The sequence below is a fragment of the Staurois parvus genome, unplaced genomic scaffold (assembly GCF_062004578.1).
Source record: "Staurois parvus isolate SC_StPar_1 unplaced genomic scaffold, SC_StPar_1.0 ptg000645l, whole genome shotgun sequence".
Classification (NCBI taxonomy): domain Eukaryota; kingdom Metazoa; phylum Chordata; class Amphibia; order Anura; family Ranidae; genus Staurois; species Staurois parvus.
The window spans coordinates 519,077-532,630 of record NW_028318441.1 but is presented as its reverse complement, the minus strand read 5'-3'; the positions used below and the strand labels follow the sequence as shown (position 1 = coordinate 532,630).

The following is a 13,554-nucleotide window of genomic DNA, read 5'->3' as shown; positions in this document are numbered from 1 at the left end:
GGTCCCATTTAAGATACTTCATATCAAGCATGAAGATATACTACACTGTCCTGCATATGTCAAATAATATGCACCAAGGTAGCTTCCATGTGTGCAATAATGCGAGTTATGATCTATACCTGTGCTTTTATATTAATGAAAGAAAGAAACTCTACTCACAGCCAAAATACTTCCCTTCATATACAGTTTACTATCAGTAAGCAAAGCTGGAGGGGTTTCCCATTGGCTGACTAAACACTTTTTGATCTTAACATGAAAAGACTTCACTTGTCATTACTGTAAATAGCAATTTAAGTCACATATTTATCATCCTGAAATATGTAAACAATGTACCCTTTGAAATGTCTAATTAGATAAACAGGCTATTACCCAAACACCAAGGTGACCTTGCATAAAATTAACATAGCAGAGTTCTTTTGATGTGTAAAGTGGTCTTGTCACTGGCCTGTCCAAGAATGAACACATACCGTATTTGCCAGCGTATAAGACGACCCCCTACTTTTCCTGCTAAAATGTAGTGTTTGGGCTATACTCGCCGTATAAGACTACCCCTCTTCCATTGCACACCAGTGGGAGGAATAGTGCCCCATCATCGGTGTCAGTGGGAGGAATAGTGCCCCATCATTGGTATTAGTGGCAGGAATAGTGCCCCATCATTGGCATTAGTGGCAGGAATAGTGCCCCATCATTAGTATCAGTGGGGGGAATAGGTGCCCCATCATTGGTATCAGTGGCAGGAATAGTGCCCCATCATTAGTATCAGTGGGGGGAATAGGTGCCCCATCATTGGTATCAGTGGCAGGAATAGTGCCCCATCATTGGTATCAGTGGGAGGAATAGTGCCCCATCATTGGTATCAGTGGCAGGAATAGTGCCCCATCATTAGTATCAGTGGGGGGAATAGTGCCCCATCATTGGTGTCAGTGGGAGGAATGGTGTCCCATCATTGGTGTCAGTGGGGGGGTGGAATAGTGCCCCATCATTGGTGTCAGTGGGGGGAGGAATAGTGCCCCATCATTGGTGTCAGTGGGGGGGGGAGAGTGCCCCATCGTTGGTGTCAGTGGGAGGAATAGTGCTCCATCATTGGTATCAGTGACACCAATGATGGGGCACTATTCCTCCCACTGACACCAACGATGGGGCACTCTTCCCCCCCCCCCCCACTGACACCAATGATGGGGCACTATTCCTCCCCCCACTGACACCAATGATGTAAATGACACCAATTACACTTGCTGACCCTGTTCTAGTATGGTGCTGCTGCAGCCAGCATATGTGGTTGCAGCAGCACCTCTACACTGAACACTTACCTGCTGCTCCTGCACTCAATTTTCGCGGGGCCGCTCGGCTCCGCCCCCTCGCCGGTGATTGGCCGCCTGTGTGCCTTTCCTGAGCTACAGTTCTGGCGGCCAATCACCGGTGAGGAGGCGGAGTCGAGCAGCCGCACGAACATCCAGTGGCCAAACTGAAGGATCAGCCGCGCTTCCTGGACCGGATCGTCGTGGGACCAGAGCCAGGTAAGAAACAGCAGCCCCTGCCCACCCCTGTACTTAGTGTCCCTTCCGTTGGAAGGGGGGGGCGGCGGCGGCACCGTGCCGCCCCCCTAAAAAGTGTCAGTATGCCGTATACCGGCGTATAAGACGACCCCCGACTTTTGAGAAGATTTTCAAGGGGTAAAAAGTCATCTTATACGCCGGCAAATACGGTATATATATATATAAATATATATTAGAATATACTACAGCACGTGAGGAGAGGAGAGCCGGTAAGCGGCATTTCACAGGGGGGGCATCTACACTGATCATCAGGGCACTGATCATCAGTGTCCTGGTGATCGGTGTAGCCCCATTAGTGCGGCCAATAGTTCCCATCTGTGCTGGCAATCGGTGCCCATCAGTTGAATCAGTGCCAGAATCCAGCAGAATATTTATAAATATTACAATGAACAATAGCCCTCAGAGTCCCATTTTAAAATACTTCATATGAAGCATAGAGATACTACATTGTCCAGCATATGTCCAATCAGTGCCCATCAGTAACTCCTCATCAGTGCCCATCAGTGCAGCCTATCAGTGCCCATCAGTGAAGGAGAAAAATTACATATTTACAAAACATTATAACGGAAACTAAGAAAAACATTTTTTTTTTTCAAAATGTTTGGTCTTTTTTAGTTTGTTTAGCAAAAAATAAAAACCCCAGTGGTGATCAAATACCACCAAAAGAAAGCTCTATTTGTCTCAAAAGAAATGCTAAAAATTTTGTTTGGGTAAAGTGTTGCATGACCACACAATTGTCATTCAAAGTATGAGAGCGCTGAAAGCTGAAAATTGGTCTGGGCAGGAAGGGGGTAAAAGTAGGCAAGTGGTTAAGAGTGTCTGTTGAAATGGCAGCTCAATTAGTTGTTCATCCTTTCTTAACGTCCTAGGTCAGGCGGTTACTAAGTTGACAATTTCACAATAGATTTGTCAGCTTATTGTCCAGGATAGGAATGAAAAATATAAAAGTTTAATATAAAAGTATTAAAAATTTTATATAAAAGTTTTACATAAAATATTTAATTCTGCACAGAGATCATAATCACCTCCTTTCAATCTTTCTTAAAAACTGAGGAGATATGTGTCCCTTACTAGTTGCTTCTCCTCAGACTTTATAGTTGAAATACATGCCCTAAGGTCTTACTAGAACTTTGTATTAGGACAAACGATGCAAGGCAGCACAGCCTGCCTGCTGACCTGTTTTATGCAGCCCCATCCCATACCCCCCACCCCCCAGAATAGACCTGGAATAGACAATGAAAGAACTAGTTGCATTTAAAATACATGGAGGGAAATTTATCAAAACTGGAGCTGGCAACCAATCATCTTCTGTCTTTCATTTTCAAAACTTAACTGAACAAGCTAAAGAGAGAATCTGATCCAGATTCTAACTATCCTGATATTGATTGGGCAAATTAAACTGCACACTTCTCTAAGGCTTGGGTCAAATGGTGGAAGCCCCAAATAGAAATAATACTTTGTTGGACTTCCTAATATCAAGCAACACAAAGCTGACAGCAGATGTGGATGTTAGAGATGATTCAGGTAACATTTTTTCACAGAGTAATTACAACTTACATTAATTACAGGAAAGTGAGACATGTGGGTAGGACAAGAACACTAAACTTCTAAAGAGCCAACTTTACTAAGCTGCACTTCATACTGCATGTTATTAAATGAGGCCAAATTCTTGCAACGTGGAACACTGAGGAAAAGTAGTTTTAATGTATATGTGAACTCTCAGCTTCAGTTTAAACTAGAAATGCAGGGCAAAATGTATGTGTGTATAAATATATACAGTATAATGTGTGTAAGGGAAAGTTTGACCTGGGAAGGGAAGCATGTCCATAATATTTAGGAGTGTGTGTATGGGAATGTTTGAGGTCAGGTACTGATGTTGGACAAGAAGGTCTGGTTCACAGTCTCCGCTCGAATTCATCCCAAAGGTGTTCTATCAGGTTGTATTGAAGTTCCTCCACCCCAAACTCGCTCATCCATGCCTTTATGGACCTTACTTTGTGCATTGGTGTGCAGTCATGTTGGAACAGGAAGGAGCCATCCCCAAACTGTTCCCACAAAGTTTGGAGCATGAAATTGTCCAAAATGCCTTGGTATGCTGACGCCTTAAGAGTGCCCTTCACTGGAACTAAGGGGTCAAACCCAACCCCTGAAAAACAACCCCACACCATAATCCCCCTTCCACCAAACTTTACACTTGGCACAATGCTGTCAGGCAAGTACCACTCTCCTGGCAACCGCCCAACCCAGACATGTCCATTGAATTGTCAGACAGAGAAGCGTTATTCATCACGCCTATACCAGAAGGGGGGATCACAGGGCAGCCAGTCGTTGTGCACGCATTAGCCCCTGCAATGGTTGTTCTCCTCCAGTCAGAAGGACCAATTAAGGGTGCATGCATGGCAGAGGTGTTATCCACAGCCCAACAACGGAGGACTGTCAAGTGTAAAAATGTTAGTATAACTGGTTATGACCTGCAGTGGTTCCCTGATGCTGAGGCCTAGGGGATAAGTGTGAGACATACATCTGACAGCACTCCGGGCGGTGAGCTCTTATAATGGTTATCTCTAGTGAGATGGAGGTCTCCTTAAGTGTCTCAAGCCCTCAAGGTGCAGTGAATGAGCCCCTCCATGTCTCTTATAGGGTAAACATCCCTAAATAGATCTTGAGTATAGACTTAAGATGTCTTGAAGTAACTAATGTATTATTGGAAATGCTTGAAGACATAAGAAAGCATTCTCTGTACACTTGGGTGTCTCCACCACAGTCAGACAAGGTGGTACTGCGCAGTACCAATAAGTGGAGCCAGGTAGTGCAGACTACGCTGGGTAACATTGGAATGGAAATGGTCAATACAATGCTTATTAATATTGTGGCATGTGATCTCATGGTTCCCTGTGAGAGTGCTTCCAGTAACTGGGTTGTGTGGAAAGCGCTCAGGAGAACTGGTGGAGATTCCAGATGTCTGTCAATTTGATGTGGTGACACAGAATAATTCTGCTAGTGCATCCCGAGGAGTGACTGGGTAGTGGTTAGTAAATAGTGCGAATACTGCCTCACCTGCTAGACCTCAAGAGAAGGAAAGGCCCAGAATAGACACGGCAGTAGCAGAGGTTCTGTCCACCACCCACCATGCGGTACGAGTTGATGTACCTGGAGATCCCCTGAATGACAGCACTGAAAGTATCAGAGATTGTGATAGTGAAATATGTGATCTGTTAATGATTGGTACAGCTAATAATGGTATTTGTGACTGTGACATTGTGATGAGTAAACCAGTGGAAATTATGATGTTAACCAATGCTGTGTGCATTGATCAGTGTCAGTTGGTAGGACCATTGCCCCCAGAGAGCTGGACAATGGACAACAGGCGAATTGCAGCTGTGCGAAGGTCTCGTTAGGGCTAGTTCGCCGGTGTGTGGTCCCTCCTCGGGTCTGGTCCTAACAGACACTTAGGTGTCCGTTTATGAACCAGCGGTAAATGATCGCTGCTCAGTTCTCTGGAATTCTCAGAGAACACAGTTCTACTGCGAATGCCTTTTATGAAGCGGTGTAGATCAGTTCTCCAAACGAAGGGAGGATGATCTACTAACGCTGGAAAATGGCTGCTTTTACTATAATTTCGCAAGATTACAGTAAAAGATCAGTTTACTAAACAGAGGTAAATTATCGCTGCTTAGTTTGCGGTTCCTCCGATTCTCTAGCTCTGGAGAATCTGGAGGGGAACACAGATCGCCAGTGAAGGGCTGAACATGGTCTCTGCTGATCTCCTGAGTGTCATAAACTGTGAATGACCAGAGAGTAGCTGCGATCCTCTGAATCGCAGCTGTTCTCTGTGTCATAAACGAACACCTGAAGGTATTGATTGTGGAAAAGGTGATTTGTTGCTGAATGGTACAGTAAAAGATGGTTTGTTTTCTAAAAGTAACCATGAAAAGTTGAATGCATTACGGATTGTGCCTGGGCATACATTTTTGGTTGCTGTGGGTAACCACGAAAGGGTTGATGAATCCAGAGGATTGTCGAAAGTGATTAAAAGGGGTTCAAATTACAGGGAAAGTGGCTGTGTATTAAACCTAGTGGGTTCCCTACAGCTTCAGGACAGGGAGTTGGGGAGACCTGACAAGAATGATCGTGCACCCTCAGAAATTGAGAATAGGCCCAGGAACCCCAAGAGAAGTGGGAGAGGGTTTAATGTAAGAAATAAAAGAACCCCATTGATATTCAGGGTACTGTGGCTGCCATTGAGTGTATCCATATGAGACAGATGATATGTGCATTAAAGGGCTCAAGGCTCTGTGCATTAAAGGGCTCAAGGCTATGTGCGTTAAAGAAGTCCAAGGCTGTGAGCCATGAATAGCCAGTGGTCTGGGAGACCTATACCGTCAGGGTACTTCTGACCAGCAGTGCTAATAAGGAGTAGCCAGGAGGCTTGATAATTTTTCATTGGTATTTACCACTGGAGAAGAACCCCTGTGTGGGAAAGCTTGTTTTGGACTTTTGTGGTTTTTGTTTCTTGCCTTTTTAATTAAAGTGGGCTACCAAACCCTGAAAAAGAGTTTCTGACTAGCGTGGATTCACTTGGAAAGCATCGACCACTAGAGCTAATCATCGACCATGTCACAGGCTGTTTTTCTTAAGCTGGAACTGGGGCCTTAGGCTGACCATACACTATACAAATTTCTGCCCAATTTCCTTTAGATCTACCTTCAACTGGAAAAAGGATTGGGCCTACGTGGCTAACAGCTGACACAGAGGTGTCCCAACCAAAGTGATGGATTCATGTCTTCTGCCCCCTACTGGGTCAAAACAAGGAGGGGGTATGTAGCAGTTCAGGGCCCTGCCACAGGATAAAAACAGGTAGAAGTGGTCTGGTAATGGACACAGGGTCTGCACATGTGTGGAGTGCAGAACTGTGGAGTGTAGATTTTGAGTGGAGAAAACTGCTGTTGCAGGTTTCTCCGGATTTTGATATTTCTGGAAGGGGTTCCGCAGTTTGGAGATTTCAAAGTGTCTTGGGAGGGAAGAAATCTCCAATCCAGTATCCAGAGTTTGTAGTCAACTAGCAGGGTGTTGGCTCAGGTGCTCACAGCCCTATAATTATGGTCTGCTGAGAGCTGCAGGGGGGAGTGGAGTGCAGTTGGAGCAGTGGCTGCCATTGAGTGTATCCATATGAGACAGATGATATGTGCATTAAAGGGCTCAAGGCTCTGTGCATTAAAGGGCTCAAGGCTATGTGCGTTAAAGAAGTCCAAGGCTGTGAGCCATGAATAGCCAGTGGTCTGGGAGACCTATACCGTCAGGGTACTTCTGACCAGCAGTGCTAATAAGGAGTAGCCAGGAGGCTTGATAATTTTTCATTGGTATTTACCACTGGAGAAGAACCCCTGTGTGGGAAAGCTTGTTTTGGACTTTTGTGGTTTTTGTTTCTTGCCTTTTTAATAAAAGTGGGCTACCAAACCCTGAAAAAGAGTTTCTGACTAGCGTGGATTCACTTGGAAAGCATCGACCACTAGAGCTAATCATCGACCATGTCACAGGCTGTTTTTCTTCAGCTGGAACTGGGGCCTTAGGCTGACCATACACTATACAAATTTCTGCCCAATTTCCTTTAGATCTACCTTCAACTGGAAAAAGGATTGGGCCTACGTGGCTAACAGCTGACACAGAGGTGTCCCAACCAAAGTGATGGATTCATGTCTTCTGCTCCCTACTGGGTCAAAACAAGGAGGGGGTATGTAGCAGTTCAGGGCCCTGCCACAGGATAAAAACAGGTAGAAGTGGTCTGGTAATGGACACAGGGTCTGCACATGTGTGGAGTGCAGAACTGTGGAGTGTAGATTTTGAGTGGAGAAAACTGCTGTTGCAGGTTTCTCCGGATTTTGATATTTCTGGAAGGGGTTCCGCAGTTTGGAGATTTCAAAGTGTCTTGGGAGGGAAGAAATCTCCAATCCAGTATCCAGAGTTTGTAGTCAACTAGCAGGGTGTTGGCTCAGGTGCTCACAGCCCTATAATTATGGTCTGCTGAGAGCTGCAGGGGGGAGTGGAGTGCAGTTGGAGCAGTGGCTGCCATTGAGTGTATCCATATGAGACAGATGATATGTGCATTAAAGGGCTCAAGGCTCTGTGCATTAAAGGGCTCAAGGCTATGTGCGTTAAAGAAGTCCAAGGCTGTGAGCCATGAATAGCCAGTGGTCTGGGAGACCTATACCGTCAGGGTACTTCTGACCAGCAGTGCTAATAAGGAGTAGCCAGGAGGCTTGATAATTTTTCATTGGTATTTACCACTGGAGAAGAACCCCTGTGTGGGAAAGCTTGTTTTGGACTTTTGTGGTTTTTGTTTCTTGCCTTTTTAATAAAAGTGGGCTACCAAACCCTGAAAAAGAGTTTCTGACTAGCGTGAATTCACTTGGAAAGCATCGACCACTAGAGCTAATCATCGACCATGTCACAGGCTGTTTTTCTTCAGCTGGAACTGGGGCCTTAGGCTGACCATACACTATACAAATTTCTGCCCAATTTCCTTTAGATCTACCTTCAACTGTGTAGTGCTTGGGCCTACCTAATTGGATACAATTGAAAGTGTTGTTTGGGTTTGACCTCCTATTATATGGTTTTTGGTAAATCTAAAGTAAAAATCTCAAGAATATTGTATAATGTGTTGTTTGGGTTTGACCTCCTATTATATGGTTTTTGGTAAATCTAAAGTAAAAATCTCAAGAATATTGTATAATGTATGGCCAGCCTAAGTCTGGCCATACATTATGAACAGTTCCAAATACCAGTCAATATTGGCATAAAACCTTCAGGCTTCTGCTAGAAAACTGAGCATGAAGAGTAACTTCATCTTTCAGCATGACAACGACCCAAAGCATACATCAATATCAACTAACAAAATGTCTTCACCAGAAGAATATTAGTTTTAGAATGGCCCAGCCAGAGCCCAGACCTGAATCCAATCAAAAATCTGTGGGGCAACCTGAATAGGGCTGTGCACAGGAGATGCCCTCGCAATCTGACAGATTTGGAGTGTTTTTGCAAGGAAGAGTGGGCAAATATTGCCATGTCAAGATGTGCCATGCTGATAGACTCATACCCAAAAAGACTGAGTGCTGTAATTAAGTGTTCTTGCAAAGAACACTTATTGTTATCTCACAAATATATTCTTATTCTTACTATAGCCAAATTTGCCACGCTAACTCCTCCCACAGTTTTTACACTACAAAGACAAGTAGTATATCAAAACGTGCGGATTGTTCCCGATCGGATTGCTATTACTTTGTGGAACATTTCGCCGAATCGTTCACGAAATATCGCGGTTTTTGTGGTGAAATTTTCCCATAGGAATGAATGGTGCAACTAGAGTGGCAGCAGAGCAAAGCTACAGTGTGGAAGGAAAAATCAGAACATGATTTGTAAACTGCCATCACTCTGTCATTTTCAAGCCCACCTACACATATCTTATATCAAAACGTTTAGCTAACCCTGCTGTCACTAAAAATGTCCACAGCTAAGCCATAGTCCTGATAGTTTTCACAATATGACCATTTGTTTGCAACTCACCCCTCCCATTGACTTTCATTGAAACTTCACTCACAGCCACCTGAAATGTGAAGGGACATTTTTAAACTGCGACTGTGACTTCATTTTTAATATTTCAGACACATACTATACATCAAAATTTAGGTCTGTTTCTTGTGATTATCACAATATCAAGCTCTTTGCTGTAGCATTTATACTTTTAAAACTACAAGTGTTTGAATATGGCAATCGCCAGTGAAGTTGGCAAGTTGAAGCAGTGTGTTTAGAACAGCACTTCTCACATTCCTGACTGAGTGAGTTGCTATAGCAACCAAACATGACTCACAGCCACATGAGTCACCAAGTTGAAATTAAGTTCTCAATCTATCAGCCTTGCCATGTGCACTGCTTACATTTCATCAATCACTTGGTTACGATTGGCTGCAAGAACACTTAACACAATTTCCCCAGAAATTGTAGATTTTCTAGTTATTATTATTATTATTATTATGCAGAATTTATATAGCTCCAATAGTTTGCTCAGCGCTTTACAATATAAAGGGAGACAATACATCAACAGTACAGTTCAATACAAGAGGGATAGGAGGGCCCTGCTCCTTGGAGCTTTAATCTAAGAGTAATAAAATCTAAAGTGCTTTGACAAAGTATTCGTTTAAAGGTGTGCACACTTATACAACCCTATTATTTTAGCTTTTTATTTTTACTTCCCTCCACCTAAAAGTTTTCAGTTTGTTGTTCAACTGAGTTGTACAGTTTAAAGGTGGAAAAAGTTCTGAAATGATTTGTCTAATTTTTTTACATCACAGAAACGACATTTGAACAGGGGTGTGTAGACTTTTTATATCCACTGTATGTGTGTGTGTGTATATGTGTGTATATATATATATATATATATATATATATATATATATATATATATATATATATACTTTTTTTTTTTCCTTATAAGTGATCACATGACCTCTGTCCTCAGCTGCATAAGGCATTTATAGAAGGTTGAGACTGCAGATGGACATATCAACAGGAGGCAGAGAAACAGCAGTACTTCTCACCTTTTTACAAACCTTATATAGCACCCAGTCAGCTTACATAAAAATGAAAGGGTATAAATAAGAACCTATAACCATTAGGTTGGCATTCGTCAGGGACGTCCCTCTCTCCCCTCTCCCTCTTTATCATTGCTATAGAAACTCTAGCTGTCGCTATCTGCACTAATCTAAACATACTTGGTATTGAGAGCAGCGGGACTCACCATAAATACACGCTATTTGCAGATGTTCTTTTACTTTTCATCACTTTGCCTCATACCACCCTACGTTATTTATTTCATCTCATTAAACAATTTGCTTATGTTTCAGGCCTCCATGCCAACCAGGTAAATCGGAAGCTATGAATATTAGTTTAGATTCTGGGGTCTACAAAAGCATTAAATCTCAATTTTCTTTTGTCTGGCAAACTTGCTCACTCTCTTATCTAGGGGTTAAGCTGACTCCATGTGTGACAATATATTATAAAGCAAATGATTCTACTTTATATGCCAAATTGGGTGAGGAGATGGAGATATGGTCTTTCTATTCCCTTTTCTTGGGCAGGATAACTTCTGTGAAATTACCATTTTTCCAAAATTGTCAAATTATTTCAGAACATTGCCAAAAGCTGTCACCACCATAGAGCTTAATAGATTTCAAGCTGGAGATTTAAAATTTATGTAGGGAGACAAAAGTCACAAAGTGGCAAAATGCACGTGATTTACCCCAAGAGATTTGGAGGCTGGGGGTACCCAACTTTTGGAAATGCTATTTAACAGCACAAACAATTAACCCAAATATATTCTTCTATTAATAAACTGAACTGGGTGCCCCTGGAGTCGCAAGCCTGTGGGAACACCCCCATAAATTTAATAATGTGGTTGGTAGTGATGTGAGACCTAAACTAAATAGCAGAGTGTAGTGGTGCCAAAACGCCACCCTTCCAATATGTGATCAATGATCCAACATGAACAAATGGACACTAAAAAAATAAAATATAACATATGAGTGTAAAATACATGCGTGAATGACATACAACAACAACAACAAAAAAAAGCCCCTGATGATGTCATATGACGAAATGCGTTGGACCAGGCTAATAGCGTCACTTCCGGTCCACATGAGGGTGTTCAGAGAAAGTATCAGCGTCCTAGGACTTATTGATTTTAAAGTGCTATACACATTGGATTGATGTAAGTGCAATTTTAACTGTTTTAACTAAATAAATATGGGAAGTCTCCCTTTGATTGCTTTTATTGCGGTGGAGAAGATAAGGGGTCATTTGAAGTGCTTTCTTCATAAGGTCCAGGTTCAGCAGCCAGAGGTCTGAGAGGGGCACAGAAGGCTGGTCCATTCCAGGGGCTTGTTGAAGCACCCAAAAGCGCTTGTTGAACTACCTTAATTTAGGTGGTCAACACCCTGCAGTGAGTGGGGCTCTGGACGGGGAGCACGAGTGAAGCACTCATCACATATTTTTGCTGACAAGACCACCATCACATCACCAAGTCACGTTGATATTTTGAATGTGGAAGGTGTTTTGTAGTGCCAGAACTATCACGCATTAACTTTCTGTCAATTTGATTGTGTATTGATTCGTTTTATAATTATATCTTTCCACTAGCAACAGTTAGTGGACTTGCAAAAGTGCTCTTTTGGGCAAGATGAAGAGGAAATTCAAATTTTTTTGGTTTTTGTTTGATTTTTGAAGTTTGACACAGGAATGATTTTATTTATTGGATATTAGTTTCAACTGCATTTCAAGCACCTTTCATATTATGTGGTAATAGGGGGAGATGCACTGCAGTCTTCATTTTTTTTGTATGTCATTTACGCATGTATTTTACACTCGTATGTTATATTTTATTTTTTAGTGTCCCATACTAGGGAGGGGCACTATAGTACCATGTTATATGGTTTGCACTCACGCAGTTCACATTGGAGTCAGATAGCTCAACTGGTTCATATTATTTTGCTAGTGTAGTTTTTCTGGTCACACATCTTTGAGGAAGGTGTATTGTAGTACCCACACTAATTTGACACTCGGCATTGGAACTAGGTGTGTTCCACTTATTTATGTCATTTTGTTCATGTTGGATCATTGATCACATATTGGAAGGGTGGTGATTTTACACTACTACACTCTGCCATTTAGTTTAAGCCTCACATCACTACCAAGAGTTCACAAAAACAGATGTTTACAGGGGATGTCCCAGTGCAGTGGCATTTCTGCTATTGACATGGAGTGTAAACTATTTATAACTTGTTCTGTTAAACTATCTGTTTGATTTGGCTACTGAGATGGACGAGGACAAGAACAAATTGATCTCTAAGTTCTACAAGGGTATACTTAATATTAACCGTATGGAAGCTAACTTTAAAGTTATGTCATGTTGGTACTTAGTGTCTGATGTACCCCAGCTCCTTCCCATTATATTTTAGAGGATGTGGTCAGGTGGGAACTATGTTGGACTTATCCCAAAGTGATGCGCTTTTGGATTAGGATGCATGTCTTTGATCTTTCACATCTTTATGCCGCAAACTTTGCACCTTTGTTTCTCAAAATTAAAGATGATCTACTCCATTGGCATACACTCATGCTGACGTGGTTTGGTCGCTGTAATGCTTAAAAATGACAGTGCTTCCTCTTATACTTTACCTACTACAAGCTCTACCCCATCAACTACCTATGCATTTTTTCAGGAGGCTCAGTGCAATGTTCTAAACTTCCATATGGTTTCACAGGCCATGCCTCGCCCTGCAGCTATTGAACCTACCTAAGATTTGTGGGGTGTTTTGCCTCATATCTGCTGCTATTATAGAGCTACCCACCTTACACGTCTGGTTGATTGCCACTGCCACAGCAAAGCAAACATTAGGTTGCCAAGGAGCTGGAGGATTCTTTGCCCCGTGATCTCAGTGCTCACTTCATTCTTGGCAATACCGTAGGGGATGTTCAGGAAGCGTTCCATAGCACATCCATATCTCCTGCCCCTTCTCCCATGGTTCCCATACTGGGCAACCCCAACTTTACTTCAGGACTGGATGATCAGCAATTTATTTGCCTTAAAACTAGTGGGCATACTCATTTGACAGACTTTCTGACCTCCAACGGGGTGCTAATTACTACTGATCTCACTCAACTGGTGTACCCTCCAGTGGGCTTCTGGGGAGGCCTCCAACTTCAATCCTACATTGGCTCACTCTTGCGTTCACCTGGCATTGCATGCACACTAACAGCTTTCGAAGTCCTGTGCCACAAAGGCAAGTCAGTCCAGCAGAGTCTCTCTATCATATATTCATTTCTCATCCATCCAGAGGCCGATTACTCTCCACATTTTCTTACTAAATGGGAGTCCTAGTCTGAGCTAGGTGTGTCCTTTACGCTGTTACAAAAGGAGAAAATTCTGCATTTTGCCCCATAATCCACGAAG

General features: G+C 42.7%; 1 protein-coding gene and 1 pseudogene across 4 annotated transcripts in view; both read left to right on the top strand.

Moving 5' to 3' along the window:
* Positions 1-13,554, top strand: part of LOC149448989 (uncharacterized) — a 291,234-nt gene that overhangs the window by 234,481 nt on the left and 43,199 nt on the right. The window lies entirely within an intron of this gene.
* LOC149448990 (uncharacterized) lies at positions 3,795-4,530 on the top strand (annotated as a pseudogene).